Here is a 22,743-nt window from a genome sequence, read left to right as displayed (position 1 = left end):
TTCCAGAAGTGCTCACCCTTCAGCACAGCCCGTGAGGACAAGATTGGGTGTCTGATCAATCAGACAGCCAATCTTCCGATTAAATCATCCTATTAAGACTTGGATCGCCACAGGATGGGGGCTCCAACATTGGCATTACTTTTCACTCCAGACAGTTTTCGGCACAAATTCTGAACAGCCTTGTTCAAGCTAGTCCTAAAGCACACACTCCGAGAAGCTTTAGTCCAGCCATTTATTTGGCACAACTTCAGAACTGCCTTTCTAAAGCCGGTTATTTGGCACTTACTCAGAGCAGTCTCATTCTAGCCAGCTCTGTGACACAAACGCCAAGCTGCCTTTCTCCAGCCATTTATTGTGCACCAACTCAGAGCAGCCTTGTTCCAGCCATTCCTATGGCTCCGACTCCAAGCTGCATCACTCCAGCCGGTCATTTGGCAACAACTCCCAAGCAGTCCCTCTTCCTCAGTCCTGCTAATTGCCTTTTCCTTCGAATCCTCTCGACTTCCCCCCAAAAGACCTGAAGGCCAGCTCTCGGATCCCTGACTGTCAGACTTCCTGCAGCACTGTGCTGCAGGTGACTGCAGCCTAACAAATGGCAGACAGTTGAAAGTTCAAGTTCAAGTTCCTGAGCAAAAACTGGCAAGTATGGTCATAAATTGATATAAAAAAACCTATGAAGGACAGAGGCCTGTACCTTGAACACAATGAATCAGTAATCTCAAAATGAAAAATAACAGTTATGGCATTTATATACTGTACTATCACAAATCCAGAAGGCCTGCTTTTTTTGACATTTCAATATGGTGTGATCTCTTTGTTATTGCATATGATTAAGGATTTGGTATCTATGAAGAGAATACAGATAAAAAAACGATTAAATGATTATTAGTGCAGTCTAATTTAAAACAGGCAGAATTTAGTCAAAGAAATAAAACTGTCAGTAATGGTGGATTGTCTTTTGAAGTTATTGTAAGTATAGTGTTTGCTTACGAATCCTCAGCAAGTATCAACTTTAGTATGCATGAACAGAACACTATGTGTTACTCAGCTCTGATCTCCTGGGCTTCTTCCTGCCACTGATACCTAAAGGCAATTTTGCAAAGTCTTTTTGTGTATGTACTGTCTGAGTAGATTTTCTTTTTCATTTGAAAGCCATAAATCAGATATAATATGAACTACCTGCAGTGCGCTGGTATTTAAAAAAAGAAAAAGAAGTCTTTCAGTGCCTTCTTTTACACTGATCTGAAAAGACTAGGACAAGTCAAAAGAAAAGGGTTTAAAATCCTGTAGATCCTCCTTTATTTCGTAAAGCTTTAATTATTTGTGTATGTCCAAAACATACAAGAATAACCTACAAATGAAATTCATGTTTGATGGGTGCTGAACTGATTGCTGACAGCTGCAATTAGTATAGCAGCTAATCATTGGGTGATTCTCTATGGATGGACCTGTGCTGTTTGATGTGAGGGCAGATCTACAGCATAATGAATAAAAATAGTAAGGTGCACTACACTTTCCATTAATATATATTTCTGTCAATGTAATATTGAAGAACTGCTCAGTAATAAAAAGCTCTCTATAGGTACATTTAAGTGAATTTGGGGGATCTTCCTTTCCTGAATGGGTTGCTATCAATGGCAGATGTAGACTTTTTTTTCCTTGTGTAGTGTGCTCTCACGAGGCACCAGTTCTGTAGGGGTTTGGGCATTTACTGGGACAATTATTAATTGTAACAGTAAATCATGAAATTGATTCTTTTAATGGCCTTAGAATCCAACCATGCGATATAACTCAAACAACGCACACACACAGGTACTAATACACGAGGATACATTTATTAATACATAGAATATGCATGTAAACCTAACAGATCTTATCGAGAGGGTTATCAGAATACAAAAGGTATATATTCAATCAGTTATGAAGAGTTACATATATCAAGAGGACATACGTTCAGTATATCATTCATTTAGACCGTTTCGTAAATGAACTTGGTTATAACTTCTACATTGGATGCTCAAAACAAGTACATAACTCTTAGGAATTAAATTGATATCAACTGGTTGGTAATAACAATTGAATTCTCGAGCTGTAATGCATTGAAGTTGAATACTCATCCAATCTCTGGGGATTCAGATCTCCTGCGGGCTCTTTGGCTCCGTGCCAGGCTGTGCTGTGCGGCTTGCGACGGTGCGCTGCTGATGCTCACTGACCGGCTAGTTAGTGTTGGCTTTAACTAGCAAAGTTTGTGCACAGGAGAAAAGATGACTGTGGGTCCCAGAAAGTCAGGAAGAGGACCGGTTCGTTCCTGATGAAGCGCTAGTTCTGAATAGTGATTCAGCTGTCCACAGTTCCGACCTGTTCATGAGGCTTGCTGCTGGTGCTAACCTCGGGTGGATCCTCTGGTTACTCTCTGGCAACCTCCGCTCTAGACTCTTAGAACAGAGGAAAGTTCTGGCACTCGGATACACTGGCCAATCCGTGGTTGTCCGGGCCGAGTCTCAGGATGGTCAGGAGGCGCGCTGCGAGAATGTCCTGCGCTTGGGAGCCTTTCTGCTCCTGGGCCGTCCTGCCCTGGAATTCTCCTTTAGAATTGCCCTTGGAATTTCTCCTACTTTTCAGAATAGTCCTTTCAGGATCTCTGTGTCGCTGTTTTTACCTGGAGGAACTTCAGCTCATTCATTGGCTGAAAGTTTCATGGGCATCAGAAAACCACGTGGGTTACTCGGCCCTACCAGTCCCTAATTGGTTGATCAAGGTGAGATATGAGTCACTTACTCCTGACACTTAGGAATGCAGTCCAGATGTCCATCTGGCACTCCCCAGACAGATAGGCGCCAATGGATGACCATTGATCATGATAGCCAGACTTAGCTAAGTGCATCCCCATTTGGGAGCTGTCCCTTATCAAAAGAAAACATCTTTAAATCAGCCTGCATGAATAGCTTCTCTGTGGCTGCACCACAGAGATGAAGAGAGATGGGGCCTCATTTAGGAAAGCACAGCAACACTTAATTCTGTCTTATTAACAAGCATTGCCGCTACACTTGACATAAATATGTTTTTATTAACATTTTTGTTATTCAAAGGAGAAAAAGTAATCCCTTTTAAAAGCTGCTGATTATTTTATTCAGTTGGTTTCCATGTTCATATTATGAGCAGATTTCAATTTATCAAATGTCTGCTTGCTAGGATGAAAAAGAAGCATGAATATGTTTGCAAAATATTCTCTACACAAAAATATTTAATGTCTTTTAAAAGCTAAGCATTCTTTTTCAATAATGTTGCCTATCAATATACAATTTAATATATACAATTTCTGTCTTTAATATGCTGAAGGTCAGAGTAGGTGGAGTCATATTTTGTTGATTTAACAGGAAAATCCACATTTAATTATTTTGAAAAAGGGTGAAATTGTTATCTATATGTTCCCCCTAGTGCCCATGTCAGATACTGAGGGAGCTTCACCATCTGCAATAGTTTTAACAGAGAGAACTAAACTATTCAATATAAAACCTCAAGGTCCACAAGTTTGTTAAATTGAGTGGCTTGGAAATAGAAGCACACCACAACCAGAATTGAAGCAAAAAAAGTACAGTACATTGTGGACAAAATATTTCTCATAATAAAACAAGGACAAGTCCAGAAGAACTTTCATTCACTCACAATTAAATATGAAGTGAGTCCATAAGTCAATATGCCAAGTTCAAGTTAAATGCCACAAAACATTTTCGATATTTAAATAGAACAGATTTTCACATTTGTACCATAAAAGAGTTGGTGATCACTTATTGTAAAGAGTACAATCTATGAACAAGAGATGTTGACCATGAAGTGATCTCTGCCACTGTGGCAAGTAATTTGTGCATTAATAGAAATTAATGGGGTAACCCTTACCCCAACCCTCAATCCAAATGCAGTGATCAATGAATAGTATTCAGATATTATTCAATTAACAACAACTTTATACACTATGATACCCTCTACAATTTCAAACATCTTACCTTGTTTTTAGCTTAAACTTAAGTTAGTAATCATAAAAAAAACAATAAAGTCCTCCTTGACATAGGTGAACACACATAGCATAGGTCATAAAATAGTGTAACAATTAATACTGAACTAAAGAAACAAGTGACAGATGTCCTGTCTCCTGAGTAACACTTAACACTAGAACACATCTCCTAAAATCTGTTAGATTTTAAATAGTTTAAAACTTTTAATAATAAAAGTCTTAAAACTAAATGGTTAAAAACAATCCTTGCTCCATGTTAAGAGAAAGTTACTGTGGAACAACAGAAGTGTTTTTAAATGTTTACAATGAAACGGAAGATGATTATTTTTATCTCTTCTTTTTTTGTTAATGAAATGCTATAATTAATTGGTAAGCCCCTGGGCTCATAACTGATCATTTATGGGTTCAAACTCCTGCTGCAGGCACTGCTGTTATACCTTGAGCAAGGTACTTTACCCCAGTTCGTCTTTGCCAGATCCACAAAACAAAACATTAATGACAAAGTGAGAAAAATTTGATTGAACATTTTACATCACATTTACCTTTATTTTAAGTCATATACAGTACAGTAAATGTACCTCTAATGCGTCACCCTTGTGATACTTTGTAAAAGAATCCATTATCCTGGCTCTGTGGCTAAGGATCTGCGCCTGTGGCTGGAAGGTTGCCACTTCAAATCCAGCAGCCAGCAGAAGAATTCTACTCCGTTGGGCCCCTCAGCAAGGCCCTTAACCCCAACTGCTCCAGGGGTGCTCTACAATAGCTGACCCTGTGCTCTGACCCCAGGTTCTCTCCCTATCTGTGTGTCTCATGGGGAGTAAGCTGGGGTATGCGAAAAGATGAATTCCTAATGCAAGAAATTGAATAGGGCTAATAAAGTGATGTTATGTTATTATACTTTTATTGCTCTTTTGTCAGAGAACTGTGGTCAGACGGCCTGCTATTTTTGTTCATTAGAAAGTAATATTATTGTTCTATAATTCATATATACAATGTGCTCTTTTAAACATTATACCTAATATGAACTTTAACTATATAATTTAATTCAAATGTTTTATCAATAATAATAATGGTTCTCTAGGGTAGCACAGTGATTATACGTACCCTCTTTTAGTCTGCTATGAGATTTGCTACTTCTGAAAGGGGGAGGGGGGCAGTTTGACCAGAACAATTGGTTGCTGTTTTTTGAGTTTGAACTAGATTGGATTGAGGTCTGAAGATTGAGACGGACAGTCAAGAACACTTATGTGCACTTAACCGTTTCCTTGCCAATTCTGATATTATCACTGGGTCATTGTAATTCTGAAGCTTTCTTTTTAGGCAAAGCTTGTGTTTCTTGTGGGAACCATGTATATGTCCAAAATGTCCTGATACAAATGAGAATTTCTGATTAAATCCAGCTGTTGCCTTGGATTTATGGTTACCTCCTAAGTCATTTGTCTCAAAGCTCATGGTGGCAAGATATGCTTGCATCCTTTTCCTGTAAAGGTTTCCACTATAGTAGTAGCCTTATATGCCTTAATAATAAACACTACAGTGGAAAAAGGTAGATTAATCTTTTGTGGATTCTTTTATAGCCATCCCTCAAGTTAAGAAGGTCAATGACCTTTTGCCTGCAGTCTTTGAATAGCTTTCTGACCTTAATCATGATGAAGCATGCTATTAGTATGTGTCTTTTTTTGTGTTACCTCCTCTTATATCCTTCTGAGACCTTTATGTCTTTTGGAATCTTATTGCATTTCCACTTTTGTTTCTGGATTTCTAATTAAAGGAATACTTGGATGTGTGAATTAATGGCCAGCAGCCATGTCACCCTGCAACTCACAACTGGCAACCCACTGAAGCTAAGCAGGTGTGAGCCTGGTCAGTACCTGGATGGGAGACCTCCTAGGAAAAGCTGCTGCTGGAAGAGGTGTTAGTGGGGCCAGCAGGGGGTGCTCACCCTACGGTCCATGTGGGTCCTAATGCCTCAATATAGTGATGGGGACACTATACTGTAAACAGGCACTGTCCTTTGGATGAGATGTAAAAGCGAGGTCCTGACTCTCTGTGGTCATTAAAAATCCCAGGGAGTTTCTTGAAAAGAGTAGGGGTGTAACCCCAGCATCCTGGCCAAATTTCCCATTGGCCCTTACCAATCATGGCTTCCTAATAATCCCCATCTATGAATTCACTTCATTACTCTGCTCTCCTCCCCACTGATAGCTGATGTGTGGTGAGCGTTCTGGTGCACTATAGCTGCTGTTGCATCATCCAGGTGGATGCTGCACATTGGTGGTGGTGGAGGGGAGTCCCCATTACCTGTAAAGCACTTTAAGTAGAGTGTCCAGAAAAGTGCTATATAAGTGTAAGTTATTATTAATGTAACCTTCCTGATTATAATATATGACTTTCCTCTGTGTAATGCTGTTATGATCCCTGCATTCTGTTTTTGTTCATTTCATCATGGGTATGAATAAATCTGGAGAGCTCTGCATTAAACAAGTAAGAAATCTAAAATCAAATAGTCTCAATAAAAACAAGACCAGACATCATATATCATGAGCAAAAACTACCAATAACATTGTTACACTATAATTTTACTTTTTTAAAGTAGAGCAGTAGTTCCACTATTGAACCTATCAATATTCCATAAGCATCCCTAGTAACTATTGTTTGTGTTATTGACCTTAGGGCACAGTCTCACTGACTTTAAGTCCTATGCTATTATAAGAAACAAAGAGATGTAAGTGAGTGTTTACTTCAAGCTCAGAGATCTATTAACTGTATCTGACATAATGCTTGCAGCACCTTATTACAAGTTGCACACTCAGCAGTCATGTCTAAAATTCAGCCTTTGAGAAATTTCACCTATTATATGTATTCTGCAGTCCTGTAACCACAGAAAAAGCTTCTGGACAACAAGGATTTCAAATCCAAATCTGCTTTATGTGCAGTTCCATAGGTTCAGCTATTTTCCATAATTACTATACAAGAAAAAGGCTACCTAACCAAATGACAGTGCTTCATTTCCAGCTAACTTTAATTTACAAATATTAAAACTGCATAGGTCATTTGTTTGCACTCTTACATATTGTTAATCATTTGAGGCTTCAGAATCAGCAGTGAGACAGAAATCCAGACAACACAAATATAAACTAATGGGGAATTGCATTTAAAATGGAAAGAAATGCATAAAGTGCTGTGGTTTTCAGGAATAACCTACAGTACTGAAGCATCGTTTTGCTGAAACCGTGGCTTCATTCAAGAAATGGTTGGATGAGGAAATGGTTGTCTCTACTCTCTTTTTCCCTACCTCTTTTTCTTCCTCTTAATATGATTTTAAATTATGTGTTTCTATACTGCTCCTTGACAATCATTAACCCACAATTTACCTAGGTATACTAAGGTCAACTTTACAATTGTTTCTACTCAAGGGACCCCCCTCAGACCTTAGCAAACATCCTATCTGCTTTGAAGCTAGAAGAAGTTTCTCTGTGTGACAAACGTTACCTAAAATCCAATAGACACTTCTTAGTCACCTTAAGCTGTAACAATATTGTACTGTGAGTTGTCATTATAAGTCTTGTATTGTATATTCTTATACAGTAAGTATTATAACAATTTTTATTATGGCACATTTACACTGGAAGGTTTCTGTTGAAAGTTATACTGTATATTTTTGAAAGTTTCCCTTAGCAAAAAAATATTAATGCATGTGATTGATTGGAAAAGCCAACTGATATGATGGGTTTCCAATTATTTTTACAGCATTTCTTCACTTTTCATATGATTTTTCCGTGCTTCTACAATTAAATTCTCTTCAACATTTTCTTTGTCTTCTATGGTTTCTCTTTGTTTTTTCCACATGTTCTGTGCTTTATGTTTTAACTATCATTCTTCATTACTTCAACAAAATATAGCATGTTTTTGCCATGGTATAAATAAATAACTTTTGTTAACAGCTTTTGTGTTGCTTCTCCAGTGAATAGGGTTAACTAAATTGAATCAATGCCACCTGTTCATCATGTGGAAACTCCTGCCCAATGTAGGCTAGTAACACATACTGGATTGTTCTTTTTTCATCACTAGGCAGATCCTTCTCTGCAGAATTTCACAGTAGAACCAGTCATATCTACTCTGGATTTTGGGATTATAAAATTACCCTCACTTTTAGACAAATGCAATTCCCTACATTCAGTTTGAAATTATGATAATGTCACTTGAGTTAATGACCACTGAAGGTCATGAATATTAAGAAGTATGAGCTGGTCATAAGGAGCACAAATCATTTACATTACCTTTCATTATCTCTTGTACACATGAGGCCTGTTAACAAGAAGTTGAAAGGTATAATTTGTGTCTACAGGTGTGAAACAAAAGAAAAACATTCTCACAGTGGTCATATCTGTGGTGACTCTGGTCAATAAAAGAAGAGTTAACATTTTTCAGTCCTAAAACTGCTTTGTGATGAACTCATCACATTTATTCTATAGCTCCATAATTTGAATCTGGATTATGTTAGTTGCTTTCAACACAAAGGTAAGCGGTAAACATGAGTGGTGGAGCAAAGCCAAGGAAGAGTTTGTGAATTACTGAACACCAGTTACCACTAATACTGGCAAGGCACCATGCGAAGTGTACACATCCTTCAGGTGGAAATAAAGCTCTGATATTTGGCTGTTTGATATTTGCTGGGATCACAGCAGCAAAAAAAGATAATGACTTGACAATGCTGGTCTCTTGGAATGTGTGTGTGTTATCTTTAGTTCTTTAGTTAGTAAAATTGAAATAGCAAACCAACTGGAATAGCAGTTGGATATCCCAAATAAAGGACAGAAAATGCAAACTAGATACAAGTCTTTTTAGTTTATTTAGCATCTTAAAACTGAGTAGAATTCTTCTTGTGCCGTAAGTCTGAAATCTGAATTCCAAGAACATTGCCTTTAATGAATGCCAATAGAGTCCTTGAAGTATTGGAGTAGGACACCATAATATTTGAGTGCTAATAAAACAAATAAATGGAGGGGGTTGTACCTTTGTGAGAAAGCTTTTAACATAATCCATTATTCATTAATTTATAAAGGAACAGTGACAGACAACACGTGCATATATTTTAATAACACAGAGTAATAAATAATGCCTTCAGGGACACATTTTCTGTACAGTATATCCTGAATAGCAACAGTAATTATCCCCATAACAAACTGTTCCTTTGATCACAGGAGTCAATGAAGTTCTTTAAAAGTGCTCACAGTACAGATTCTAATGTCAGTAAGAATACAGATGAGACTAAGAAAAGAAATGATTGAATCCTTCTGCAGTCAATACACTGGGTTTTAAAGGGCAGTCGAGGTTGTATCTTGCGGAATTTTTGGACTCGTTAATCTTTCCTTGCCAGTTGGCCTGCTTTCTAAGATGAATGTTGACCAACAATGTGGCTTGGGGGATTGGAGAGTGCTAATCCATCTTGAGCCTGTGTTACCTTCAACTTTTCTCCTTCTTAAATCACTATTATTTTCCTGTCATGTCAGAACTACTAAGTAAGTTGAAAATACGTGCAACATTTCAACCTATTTTGAGTATTAGGAAATACAGAATATATCCTACTTTATGAAATACTGATTCTACCAGCAGTTTTGGAAATCCATGTTCCATGCATGCACTGCTTTAAATCTCTCAGCAGTGCTGCAGGCTGGAGGGGAATCATGATGAGTTAACCTAAACTAAAAAGAAACAAGTTTCTAAGGCAACAGCAGTAAAATGATAAAGCAGAGCCAATGCTTCCTACAATGAATAATCTATATAAGGTTTTAGGAACAGCACATGACTCAGTTTTGGATTTAGAGTGCTTTTTTCCTATTTCACTGTTTCCTTAATGATAACATTCATTATGAATATGTTTCCATAATCAGCTGTTTAACAGGAATTGTTAATCGATTGTTAATTGATAAAACCTTTTTATTCTGTATTAAGTAATATGAATAACACACTCTTGCACATTGTGTCTCAAAAGGACAAAAACATATTTTGGATTTGTTTGATTCTAAAATTCACATTGTCTCACTGCACTGATGGCATTTTGTTTTTAAAACCAGCCTTCATGTCAACACACCTACAGTACAGTATGTTCATGAGAGTGCCTTCTTTGGACTTTAAATATATAGATTTTTTCTATGAACATTAATAAAAATATCATGGCACTGCAGATGTATTCTTTTTCAAGAGACACAGACTTTTGTACTCTATGTTCAGTATGTATATCTGTAGTTAATGACTGTTACCAGGTGCTTTCATTTCAGTTTTTAAGTCATGTGAATGAAGGCATTATGTCTGCAGAAGAATCTGGAATGCCATTTATTGAGCAGGAGGGCTGCAGGATGTGTAGGTGTAAATTATTTAAAGAGCTCTGTAACTAGGCAGTAGGATCCACAGTGTGTGTGTTCCCCGAATATTAAAAATGTCAAGACTAATTAAAACTATTCATGGGTAAAGTAATTACAGTTTAGTCAATCCATCATTTAATTGTTAATGTCCTAAATTTAAAGTGGATTTTATAAAGTTGGCAAATTTTCTTATGAATGATAGATATGTATTTCAAAGTAGAGAGCAGTATTCAAGCTGGGGAGCCTATGTAAATCCTAGCTCCATGGTAAACTTACCTTAACAAATATACTGTAAAATACCAAAGGGATTTATTTTGTATTTGTTAATGAGCTTAATAAGACAAATGTAGCAACTGTAATGCGTAACTACAGGGGGGTGAGCCAATTATTATTTGCATTTAAAACAAAGACAAAAGATCCATACAGTATTTAGGAACAACATGTAGGGAAGTGTCATAATGCACTAGTACAATATTATGCCCTTTTGAAAGTGTTTCAGTGAACTAGTAAACAAGCTATATTTTTACAATATTAAATTAAATATTGTGCACTATATATTATCCTTTAGCTGAGTATAGAATATTCCTCTAGTGTTGAATCCTAGAATTCCTGTAGGACATATTGAATCACTCAATTCTAATTAACTAATATTACCTGGTATTAGTTGGTACTCTACCACAGGCCAGGCCTCAATTTGCTGATGAAGGAGGATTCATTGAAGGATATGGAAATTAATGCAAACCTCAGTAGAAAAGAGAAAGTATTAATGCTGAATGGTAGAACTTGTTTCAAATTTCAATTATTAAGGCAGACCACAAAGTTTGAGATCATTCTTAAGAGAAAAACAGAATTCCTGTGCGAATAACAGGTTGCACCCCTATATGGCAAAGGCAATCAGTCACATCTCCACATGGTCTGATTCATCCACTTGGGCCCTCGGTACCTGATATGGATGATTATCAGTTCCCCTCGTTACTCACTAACAAGGTTATATACTTAGAGCTGTTTTCTTGTAGTCTTATTAATTCGACAACATACTGTAAATTAATATCTTTCTGATTGAGTCAAGGTTACTTGTTTAGAACTTCCATTATTTTCCAAGAATTCAGTCTAGTGTGGGAGGTTATACCATGGAAAGACTGTCATTTTCAAGCCCTGTCAGGAGAAGCTGCCTAATAGCCCATCAAAGGCATACAATTAATTCACTGGGGTATAATCTCACTGCCCTGTATGCATTCTTACATAGGTCTGATATGGGAGAGTGTGCATTTTTATATGGGTTGAATTAGTGGGTGTATATAAATATATCTCACTGAGCTTTTGGTTTCTTTCAGCAGGCAAGGGAAGGTAAATGCTATTCTGTTTAAACCTGTTCATGGTTGCCTTTTTTACAAAAAAAAGGTGTGCTGTATTTGTGATGTCTTTTATGTTAAAACTTTTTTTCTAATTAAAAGGAAAATGCTGGGAAGCCTCCTGGCATTCAAAATAAAATGTATTTTATGTGTGAAGGTCCCCCGAGATATGCTACCAAAATCAGGTATTTTCCACATAGTTTATTTTATTTTTCAAAAGAGTATTCTGTCTCTCATCAATTTACCTAATGTGTTCTGTCATATTCCAACTACTGGTAGAATCCCTTATTCTGATATTCATTCCACCTGCCCCTGGCTTTTAGAAAATGTTTTCTGACTTCCTGGTTTCTTTAATTTTTTATTCATCTGCACTTATTAAACATTTATGGAAAATCCACTTGTTTTCTTTGCCAAATAAAATTGCTGTTATTGACATGGTTTTTACTTTCCTTCACTAGTATAATTTTATATGTAAAAGTAAAGAAAATGGTACCTTTTGATTGGTTTTACTTTTTCAATAATGGTATGATCTCAGAAATATAGAGCTTCTAAACCTGACCTGCTTAAAAGGTAGAACAATAGAATGGTGTAACTGAGTACAGTATAGTATGGCATAAAGTATGCATTATGAGCAGTATGACCTTGTCAGTTATGCCTTGGTTTTCATGTACTTACTCTGCATCATGACTGAAAACCACTTTAAAATAGTGCTAAGCAATAAAAGGTGCAATAAAATTTCATGAACATTTGATAGCTGTTTTTCGTTGACCAGCTTAAGATGAGACCATCACTGTTTATCTGCTCAAGTCAAATTTATACTATACTTATACAAATTGATACAGTTAAATTATATAATTTATAATTTATTTTTTTTCTATTTCTGATTAATAATGCACTTCTTGTAGCAGAATTGGGGCTTTGAGACTGAAACTGTTAAATTACAGATGCAGCCATTCAAAAAGGGTGGGGTATTTCGCGGTATACCCCGGTGGGTGTGTCGCATCAAAACACAGTATCACGCAGTATCACGCAGTATCACGCGGTGTATCGCGTCATTTGACGTCATACCGGGAAGTATCCGGAATCACCTTGTAAAACCGCCAGGAGGAGCCAATAAAGCTTAACCTCTCATGTACAGCAATTGAGCTTTTAAATTTAAACTGTGTATTACAGCATGTTAATCATCAGTCATTAAAAAGTTGGTATATTTTATGACAGCAAGATTGCTCAGTTGGGCAAAAGTACACAACCTACCTTTATCATAAATATTTTAATTATGCAGAAATATTTTCTGCATCAAAACCTTTACCGAAGATATTACTCATATTATTAATAATGAATGACCTTGGACAAGCTGTAAACTCAAAGTATTACGCTGGTCCACATTATTTGTAACCGTCATTTTAAATGAAAAGACTTTATTTTTTCATCGACAAAAAGTAACAACACAACATTTCGTTGATCTAACTAACAAGGACGGGACATTAGCTAGCCAATATGATAAAGGAATAAATTACTTTTTTTGTTTATTTCTTTAGCACATTTATTTGAACATTTCCGTCGATTGTACAAGCACTGAAAAACTGTCCAATCCCTAGTTCGTCTGGCATTTTCTTTTAGTATAACAGACATAAAAACTCCCTTGCTTTTAACAGAGCGTTTCATAATTTCTAACAACGAAAATTATTTAAACTGCAACACTTATCATTCAACGAGAGCTCAAAATATCACAAGGATCCTCAAGAGCACAACAAAGAGAAAAAGATACTTGTACCAGATACATGAGAATCCAAACTTTTTTATCTACGTCTTTAAAATTTATCACACAGTGACAAGTCAAATTTCAGGGGCGTCCGTATACCAGAGATTATGGTACCGCTTCAGAAGGGTGTCAGCCAGTCAGATTCCAGGACTTATCTGTTTTATAATCGAGAATATGTAAGCACGTATCTAAATAAATTAATCATGATATTAATTTAAGGATCTAAATGTCTAAATCTATGTATCTATATAGCTGGTAGTATTACTGTATTTCACTTTCTTTGTAAACACGTTTTGTTAACACCCGAATCGCAGGTGGATTCTGTTTTTTGGTCTGTTATGGTCTGTAGCTCAAATCCTGCTTAACTAAAAATTAGACACGAGAAAAGTATTATTGGACAATGTTGTGAGGCTCTGGCGGAATTTCTTTGTAAACTGAAGAGTTATAGAGGAGACAGGTTGTGTATCGCTTCTTTTGACACTTGTAAAAAAAAACATTCCAATGTTAATGCGACACAGAAGATAATGTGGTGTATTGGTCGTTAGTGAAAAGATTTAATCATTTAATCTCTTTACTGTGCACATTTTAATCCGCTTAGTATTGAATATTTATATGGAATTTTACCACTAAAGGGAAATTTTAGTAGCTAAGCATAAAACGCAGAGGAGCATAACGAAGGTCATAAAGGTCATAAACGATATTAATTTAGGAACATAAACATATTATGTAAACTGCATGTTGCTGTTATTGGTATTTTAAAGAAAAAATACACACCAATACTCAATTTCTCCTAAAGTATATTGACATTTTTTATATTTCAAAATAACACATGTTCGTACTGTATGTACAGTGCACAGCGGTACCGCAGGTTGAACTGTAGGGCGCAAATCCACCCGAAACCAAAAGCCCAACATATTAATTTGCATTCGCCTGACACTGCGCGGTTTTCATCACTCTCTGCTGGAGTAGTTTTTAATTCAGTTTGAATTATAACTGTACGTACTGTCTTCGTATTTGGCCAGGGCTTTAAAGAGAGGGCGCGCCAAAATTTTTCAGTGCCGTCGTCTGCGCTTTAAAGGTACCCCTGTCGAGGAAGAATTTGACCTTGGAACGTTCACCCAGCGTAATTATTGTTTCATTGCACTTTGACAGATTGTTTTTAAATCAATTGTTGTCAGAATTTCCCCACCTCCAAACAAGAACAAAATTGCAACGATTTTATTAACTGGCTGTTTCAGTAACCTAAAGTATATATCTAAAGTAATAATTTAACAATATATGTAAATGTTTTAAGATATGTTTATGTTGTGAATGTCTGTAGATTGAATCTTATTTTTAGTTTTTGTTTTGTTTCACGTTAATTTTATGAGGGAATCTTGATTAAAATACTTTTATTTTTTCACAATCTGGTAATGCCAGACAGAATTCACATTCGCTGCAGCCAAATGGCCTTGCAGATCAGATACTGTATCAAGGAACAAAACAATTATCGCGCCCGGCTCCTCAATGGAATCGTTTTAACATGCTAATGTGTTGGTGTAACACTCTGTGTCTATAGTACATTGTGAACAAACCGGTTTCACAGGTATTTTCAACCCCCAACCAATGTTGTTTCATTGGTTGTTATCCTGTAAAGCGCTTTGAGGAGCCACCTTTAAAGGCGTTATATAAAATAAAGTTTATTATAATTATTATTATTATTATTAATATTGATCATATTTTTCCTCCCAGAACTTGTAAATTGTTGTTGTTATTGTTGTTGTTATCCTGTAAAGCGCTTTGAGAAGCATACTGTCCAGCTTGTCAGGTGCATTCTTTTGTAAAATGATAAGTAGAGCTTTGGGCTTATTAGTGCTCCACTTACAGCAACCCAATGTAAATACATTTTGTCTCCAAATCCACCACCACTTGTATGAATCATAGCCCTGCCAAATGATGCAAATTCTGCTGCAATGGTTGTGTGCAGGAATTATTCAGTATGGCATCTCCATGTTCAAGTAAACACTGCTCTGTGTGCAAATGCAAATGCATTTAAAAAAAGTTTTTTTTAAAAAAAAGCCACCTTTAAAGGCGCAATATAAAATAAAGTTTATTATTATTATTAATATTGATGATATTCTTCCTCCCAGGACTTGTAAAATTGTTGTTGTTATTGTTGTTATCCTGTAAAGCACTTTGAGAAGCATACTGTCCAGCATATTGTATTTCATTGCACTTTGACAGATCGTCTTATAATCACTTGTTGTTAGAATATCCCCCAAGAGGATATTCCCCCCAAGAGGATATAGAGGATATCCCCCAAGAGGTATCCAGGTAACAGTGAAACGGGCATACAGTCTGGGGAGATCGCCCGTTATCCATGTAAATAGTTCCCTGGTTCCGCACCCCTTGGTGTCTCTCTCTCTCTGTCTCTCTCTCTGTCTGTCTCTTTCTCTCTCTCTCTTGGGCCCGCGCTCTTGGCGGGCTTGTCTTGTGTTTCTCTCTCGTCTGGGCGCGGGAGTGCTGCTGGCGGGTGGTGACGTAGAAGAAATAAAGCGCAGTTTTTGACTCCACAGGTTTGAGTCTCTGTGTTCGTCCTCAATGAACCCAAATTCATTATATTGGTGTCAGAAGCGGGAGGATGGACAGTGAATGGCCGATGATGTCGGACTCAGAGAAGCGCCAGTTCCCCCAGCAGCTTTAGTGACCCCCTAAAGCGCCTTTTGGGGGCGAGCAGCAGCCGCCAGGGGCTGGGACAACCCCTCAGCACCACCAGTGGCCACAGCCCTTATCAGGGCTACCCCACGGTGACCTACTCAGCGGAAGGGGGGCCCTTTCCCGGGTCGCCTCAGGCCATGTGGCAGGAAGGAGACGCCAGACCAGCGGGGTCCTGCCCGCCACCCCTGCTCCAGCCTGCGCTGGTGAGACCGAGCCGTTATAATGGGGAGATCCCATGGCAGATGTTTGAGGCCCAGTTCCAGATGGCGGCATGGGCAAACAGCTGGTCTCAGGTGGAGATGGTGGGCCACCTCCCCGCCGTTCTGGAGGGGAAGCCCTGCCAGGCGTTGCTGGATGTACCCGGGGACCAGCGGTACAACTACGCGGCGTTGCCGTCGGCCCTCCGGAGGCTTTTTGGCAGGAGAGGGGAGGCGCAAGGTTGGCCCAACGCTGCTGTCTAGCGGGAGAGCCACTGGGTCCAGTCGCCGCAGACGTGGCGGATGCCCACCGGGAGATAGCGCTCCAGGCGTTTCTCTGGGCCCTGGTGCCGACTGAGGTGCAGCGCCACGTGATGCTGGCCGCGCCAGTCCTCTTGGAGCAGGCCCTGGCTCTGGCTGAGCAGGCTGATGCCGTATTCGAGGAGACTGGTGGGCACCAATGGAGGGGTGCACAGGGAATCAGATGGGGAGGAGGAGACGGCCAGCGCGGCGATGCTGGGGGAGTGACGACGGCTGGTCATCTTCCACCGCTGTGGGGAGAGGGGGCACATCACCCGGGAGTGCCAGGCGCTGGATCCCCGGGGACTCCGGAGGCAGTTGGGAAACGGAAGTGGGGTGGCCTAAAGGGGGGAAGGCCGCCCTTGAACGATGCTACCCCCGCTCCGGAAAGCCAGAAAGAGTGCTTCACCCCGCCTGCTGTGGGAAGGGTTGGCCACAGCCGGGGCTTATTTTTTCCCTGCCTCATTGAGGGCAGATCTTGCCAGGCCCTCGTCGACACCGGTTCGACCATCACCCTGCTGCGGCCTGGTGTCCTGCCATGCACCGAGGCTGCCGGACCCCCAGGGCGCTTACCGTGCACTTTGGGGCTGCGAGGGTGAAACACCCCTTCTACCTTGCCCTAGTCCGCGAGGATTGTATCCTGGGGTTAGACTGGTTGCAGGAAGTGGGTGGTTGCCTTGACCTGGGCTTGAGGGACAGGGTGCTGCGCCAGGGGTGGCGGGTGCCCTCCAGCGGTGAGGTCACTTGCTACAACCAGTCCAACCCCAGGATACAGTCCTCGCGGACTGGGGCAAGGTAGAAGGGGTGTTTCACCCTCGCAGCCCCAAAGTGCATAGTGAGCGCCCTGGGGGTCCGGCTGCCTCGGTGCCCGGCAGGACACCAGGCTGCAACAGGGTGATGGTCGAACTGGTGTCGACAAGGGCCTGGCAGGGTCTGCCCTCGATGAGGCAGGGAAGAAATAAGCCCCGGCTGTGGCCAACCCTTCCCACAGCAGGCGGGGTGAAGGCTCCTTCTGGCTTTCCGGAGCCTGGGTAGCTTCGCTCAAGGGTGGCCTTCCCCCCTTTAGGCCACCCCGCTTCCGTTTCCCAACCGCCTCCGGAGTCCCCGGGGATCCAGCGCCTGGCACTCCCGGGCGATGTGCCCCCTCTCCCCACAGCGGTGGAAGATGACCAGCCGTTGTCGCTCCCCCAGCATCACTGCGCTGGCCATCTCCTCCTCCCCATCTGATTCCCCGTGCGCCCCTCCGTTGGTGCCCACCGGTCTCCTCGAATACGGCATCAGCCTGCTCAGCCAGAGCCAGGGCCTGCTCCAAGAGGATCGGCGCGGCCAGCATCACGTGGCGCTGCACTTTAGTCGGCACCAGGGCCCAGAGGAACGCCATGAGTGCTATCTCCTGGTGGGTCTCCTCCGGCAGAGTAGGGTAACCCTGGCGGGCTAAGTAGGCCACGTCTGCGGCGACTGGACCCAGTGGCTCTCCCGCTAGGCAGCAGCTTTGGGCCAACCTTGCCCGGAGCAGTCCCGGCGCCTCCCCTCTCCTGCCAAAACGCCTCTGGAAGGCCGACGCCAACGCCGCGTAGTTGTACCGCTGGTCCCCGGGTACATCCAGCAACGCCTGGCAGGGCTTCCCCTCCAGGACGGCGGCGAGGTGGCCCACCATCTCCACCTGAGACCAGCTGTTTGCCCAGGCCGCCATCTGGAACTGGGCCTCAAACATTTGCCGTGGGATCTCCCCATTATAACGGCTCGATCTCACCGGCGCAGGCTGGAGCAGGAGTGGCAGGCTGGACCCCGCTGGTCTGGCGTCTCTTTCCTGCCACATGGCCTGAGGCGACCCGGGAAAGGGCCCCCCTTCCGCTGAGTAGGTCACTGTGGGGTAGCCCTGATAAGGGCTGTGGCCACTGGTGGTGCTGAGGGGTCGTCCCAGCCCCTGGCGGCTGCTGCTTGCCCCCAAAAGGCGCTTTAGGGGGTCACTCGGCTGCTGGGGGAACCGGCGCTTCTCTGAGTCCGACATCATCGGCCATTCACTGTCCATCCTCCCGCTCTGACACCAATGTAATGAATTTGGGTTCGTTGAGGACGAACACAGAGACTCAAACCTGTGGAGTCAAAAACTGCGCTTTATTTCTTCTACGTCACCACCCGCCAGCAGCACTCCCGCGCCCAGACGAGAGAGAAACACAAGACAAGCCCGCCAAGAGCGCGGGCCCAAGAGAGAGAGAGAGAAAGAGACAGACAGAGAGAGAGACACCAAGGGGTGCGGAACCAGGGAACTATTTACATGGAAAACGGGCGATCTCACCAGACTGTACGCCCGTTTCACTGTTACCTGGATACCTCTTGGGGGATATCCTCTATATCCTCTTGGGGGGAATATCCTCTTGGGGGATATTCTAACAACAAGTGATTATAAGACGATCTGTCAAAGTGCAATGAAATACAATATGCTGTACAGTATGCTTCTCAAAGTGCTTTACAGGATAACAACAATAACAACAACAATTTTCAAGACCTGGGAGGAAGAATATCATCAATATTTATAATAATAATAAACTTTATTTTATATAGCGCCTTTAAAGGTGGCTTTTTTTTTTTAAAAAAACTTTTTTTAAATGCATTTGCATTTGCACACAGAGCAGTGTTTACTTGAACATGGAGATGCCATACTGAATAATTCCTGCACACAACCATTGCAGCAGAATTTGCATCATTTGGCAGGGCTATGATTCATACAAGTGGTGGTGGATTTGGAGACAAAATGTATTTACATTGGGTTGCTGTAAGTGGAGCACTAATAAGCCCAAAGCTCTACTTATTATTTTACAAAAGAATGCACCTGACAAGCTGGACAGTATGCTTCTCAAAGCGCTTTACAGGATAACAACAACAATAACAACAACAATTTACAAGTTCTGGGAGGAAAAATATGATCAATATTAATAATAATAATAATAATAATAATAAACTTTATTTTATATAACGCCTTTAAAGGTGGCTCCTCAAGGCGCTTTACAGGATAACAACCGATGAAACAACATTGGTTGGGGGTTGAAAATACCTGTGAAACCGGTTTGTTCACAATGTACTGTAGTGTTACACCAACACATTAGCATGTTAAAATGATTCCATTGAGGAGCCAGGCGCGATAATTGTTTTGTTCCTTGATACAGTATCTGATCTGCAAGGCCATTTGGCTGCAGCGAATGTGAATTCTGTCTGGCATTACCAGATTGTGAAAAAATAAAAGTATTTTAATCAAGATTCCCTTATAAAATTAACGTGAAACAAAACAAAAACTAAAAATAAGATACAATCTACAGACATTCACAACATAAACATATCTTAAAACATTTACATATATTGTTAAATTATTACTTTAGATATATACTTTAGGTTACTGAAACAGCCAGTTAATAAAATCGTTGCAATTTTGTTCTTGTTTGGAGGTGGGGAAATTCTGACAACAATTGATTTAAAAACAATCTGTCAAAGTGCAATGAAACAATAATTACGCTGGGTGAACGTTCTGAGGTCAAATTCTTCCTCGACAGGGGTACCTTTAAAGCGCAGACGACGGCACCGAAAAATTTTGGCGCGCCCTCTCTTTAAAGCCCTGGCCAAATACGAAGACAGTACGTACAGTTATAATTCAAACTGAATTAAAAACTACTCCTATTTGGCATTTTAGTTATGGAGGCGTGAAGGCCCTCCCATCTCTGGGTGCCTGAGTTGTCGCCATCTTTAACCATTCCGTGTCCGAGTTGCAGAAGGTAGAGACACGTTTGAAAAAAAGTTCATCCCAGCTACAATACATTATTTTTAATATTTTTGTGGTAAGAGGGAGCAAAACATCAGTATTTACTGCTAGTAATTAGTGTACGTATCTAAAGTTGAAATCTGAGCCTAAATAAAAAGAAAAGGCATTTTCAGAGAGCAATTACGCTGTGTTTATGTAGAATAAGTGATTAGGTTTATGAGCAATCTAATTACTTATTCATTTAAAACGCTATATAAAATAAAGTTTATTATTAATTTGGTGGACAGAGTGGTGAACATTATTATGCAGAAGACAAAGATAATGATTTACGTTAAAAGACATTAATTAAACACGGGTTTGTGATTTAAATGGGAATGGGGGTGACGGGAACTCTTAATCTAAATAAAAATAAAATAAATAAAACAGGTTTCAATAGTTAATAACCACTTTTTATGCACGGGTGATTTTTCTTCCTCCTGATCAGTTTAGAAATCTGTGTACGCTGTAAGGTTTTTACTTCTTAATTAAACTTTTAAAATACACGTTTCGAATAGAAAAAAATCCTCTTCCTGGTACAGTATGTAGAGCAGATTAGCACGTCTTTTTTCCCCAATCAGAGGGGTGTCAGATGGTGTCAACCAATCACCATTCTGAAGCCCTACCCTAATTCTGGTATAGGGAGACCCCAGAATTCTGTCCCATAGTTTAGATAGATGATAGATACTTTTATTGATCCCGTGAGGGAAATAAAGTAAATCATTTTCATTTTAGGAAATTATTAAACGCTCGGTTAAAAGCAAAGGAGATTGTCTGTTATAGTGGACATAAAAACAAGAGTTTGCTGCGGCATTATTGGAAACCCAAATTTAACAAAAAATCGCTGGCATTATATCCTAGAAGACACAGACCAGCGCCAGACCGGGAGAATGCCCGCAGTGTAAAAGAAAATGCCTGATGAACTAGGGATTGCACAGTTTCCAAGTGCTTGTACAATTGATGGAAATGTTCAAATAAATGTCCAAAAGAAATAAACAAAATAATCATTTATTTCTTTATCATATTGGCTAACTAATGTCCTCTCTTAGGCTAGTTAGTGGCTGTGTTTCTGCGTTGGGTAGCAACGGGTGGCTATGTTCTCAGGCGGAAGATGTAAACAGCTTAATTTTCGTGTTAAATAATTTTTTTAAATTAAAATTCATTCTATACAGCAATCGCATATTTGGGTACCGTTTCATAAAACTTTCATGCTTAAAATATTTAGGGAGAAATGGAAGACTGGTGTGTATTTTTTCTTTAAACTACCAAGACCAGCCATACACAGTACAGTTTACATACAGTAATGTTTATGTTCCTAAATTAATATCGTTTATGACCTTCAGATGCGTTATGCTCCTCTTCTTTTTATGCTCAGCTACTAAAATTTCCCTTTAGTGGTAAAATTTCAAATAAATATTCAAAACTAAGCGGATTAAAATGTGCACATTAAAGAGATTAAATGATTAAATCTTTTCTCTACCGACCAATGCACCACGAGTGCCCCTGTCGGTCATTTTGGCCAGCCAATCACTTACCGTGGTGGCTTGTGGGTAGTTTCCCATACCGCGGGTTTGTACCGTGCATTTTGAATGGCTGCATCTGTAACTAAGATCGCAAATGCAAGATGTCTGATTGCCTTTACTGAGCTTTTCACTCTGTTTCAGAATAATGCAGCATATTGATTCTTAGTAGTTTATGCTGCATGATATTCAAGCAAGGTGTGGATATTTGTAATGATGGTATGATTGAAAACTACAGCACTTCTCATTTTTTGTTCCTTAGGTCAGATAAATTAGAAGCTAACATTAAATACAAATGACGAACAGCAGCCATTCACTCACTAATGCTTTTGTTATTTTTGAGTGTTTTTGCAATAACTCCCCTAAGGAATGATTAAATGATGTGTATTTAATGCATTTTAATGGGTTGTTTTAAGTTGATTTATTATTTGAATTAATGGGATGCTTAACAATTGTGCTGTATATTCTTTTCTTTACCGAGTGAAGCAAATGGGTGATGTGAAATTTATTAAACTATTTAAACGTTTTAGATGTTGCAGAAAAACCAAAAAACAATGTCAATAGAATTTAAATGTTGTATTTAATTACAAAAACTATATTTTATTTTAACTATTATTTTACTATAATTCATAATGTTGAGAACATCACATTTGAAAGATTATGAACTTGCATACAAATTGCAGAATGTTTACATTTAATTGATTTCATATGATAAATTACTTACTAGACAGATATAACAATCTGCCTA

General features: G+C 39.8%; 1 protein-coding gene across 1 annotated transcript in view; it reads left to right on the top strand.

Annotated features, from left to right (window-relative positions):
• The window catches only part of klhl4 (kelch-like family member 4), a 96,529-nt gene that overhangs the window by 20,235 nt on the left and 53,551 nt on the right, over positions 1-22,743 (top strand). The gene's annotated exons all lie outside the window — the stretch shown is intronic.

Source organism: Atractosteus spatula, chromosome 9 (genome assembly GCF_055471065.1).
Source record: "Atractosteus spatula isolate fAtrSpa1 chromosome 9, fAtrSpa1.hap1, whole genome shotgun sequence".
NCBI lineage: Eukaryota > Metazoa > Chordata > Actinopteri > Semionotiformes > Lepisosteidae > Atractosteus > Atractosteus spatula.
The sequence above is the reverse complement of the archived record's forward strand: the minus strand, read 5'-3'. Positions and strand labels throughout refer to the sequence as shown.